Source organism: Aplysia californica, unplaced genomic scaffold (assembly GCF_000002075.1).
Source record: "Aplysia californica isolate F4 #8 unplaced genomic scaffold, AplCal3.0 scaffold00563, whole genome shotgun sequence".
NCBI classification, from domain to species: domain Eukaryota; kingdom Metazoa; phylum Mollusca; class Gastropoda; order Aplysiida; family Aplysiidae; genus Aplysia; species Aplysia californica.
The window spans coordinates 351,131-351,984 of NW_004797833.1; the positions used below are offsets into that span (position 1 = coordinate 351,131).

Genomic DNA, 854 nt, shown 5'->3' on the forward strand with positions numbered 1-854 from the left:
ACATCGTTAACTAACAGTAGAATATATCTGTCGTTCCCCCCTCACAGCCAGATCTGACGTGCTCATCCCCTGTTGCCATGACGACGCGTCCACTTGCTCCCACCGACAGGATGACGTCATGTCCCGGCTCCAACATCAACACCATCACGTGACAGATCTGAGACTGACGTCATTCATCATGGTTCCTCGCCCAGTTCTCCGCTGTGATGCTCTAAAAATTATCCTGGCCCCTCCCCATCACTCATCTGTTCATAGTTTCCAAGTAAGTTTCACTTGGTCTACCCTTGCCTCGTTTGCCTTCCATCTATTCTTCCAGAGAAAGCAAAACAGTTCAAGACCTTCATGTCGATTCAAGTGTCCCAGAAACTGCATATTTCGCTCTCTCAAAAATACAAAGTTCTATCTGACATTTTCGGCCGTTTTGAGTTTTGAATTGCTTAAGGCCATGAGGTCAGAAAGCAAATGATTTATCTGCTCTTAGTAGTAGTATTGGGTTTTACGGCGCTCCCAACTGCATAAGGTCATATAAGCCCTTTTATCTGCTCTATCAAAGTCATAAGAATATTAAGAGTCGACATCAAGATATTCAAAAAATTGCATTCCAAAGAGCTTCACACATTGCGGAACTAAAAAATTTGATGTTAAATTTCTCAAAACTAGGTACTGAGCATAATAATGATATAGTACTTTGTAATTCTGAGGTATCAATTTGTGAGGCAGCATGGTGGAATCAGGCTCTCGTCAATTGTGGGGCAAATAGAGTTATATTTTGTATCAGTTTAAAGCTTGTTCACTTGTCTTTTTTAGGATGGAAAAAATATCCATTTATCTTGAATACAAGTCGAGAAGTTTGC

General features: G+C 41.0%; 1 long non-coding RNA gene across 1 annotated transcript in view; it reads left to right on the forward strand.

Annotated features, from left to right (window-relative positions):
- The first annotated feature begins 53 nt into the window (after positions 1–53).
- Positions 54–854, forward strand: part of LOC101858887 — a 13,417-nt gene continuing 12,616 nt past the window's right edge. The window contains exon 1 of the long non-coding RNA XR_001185195.2: positions 54–262. This is a non-coding gene — a long non-coding RNA (uncharacterized LOC101858887). The remainder of the gene's footprint in view (positions 263–854) is intronic.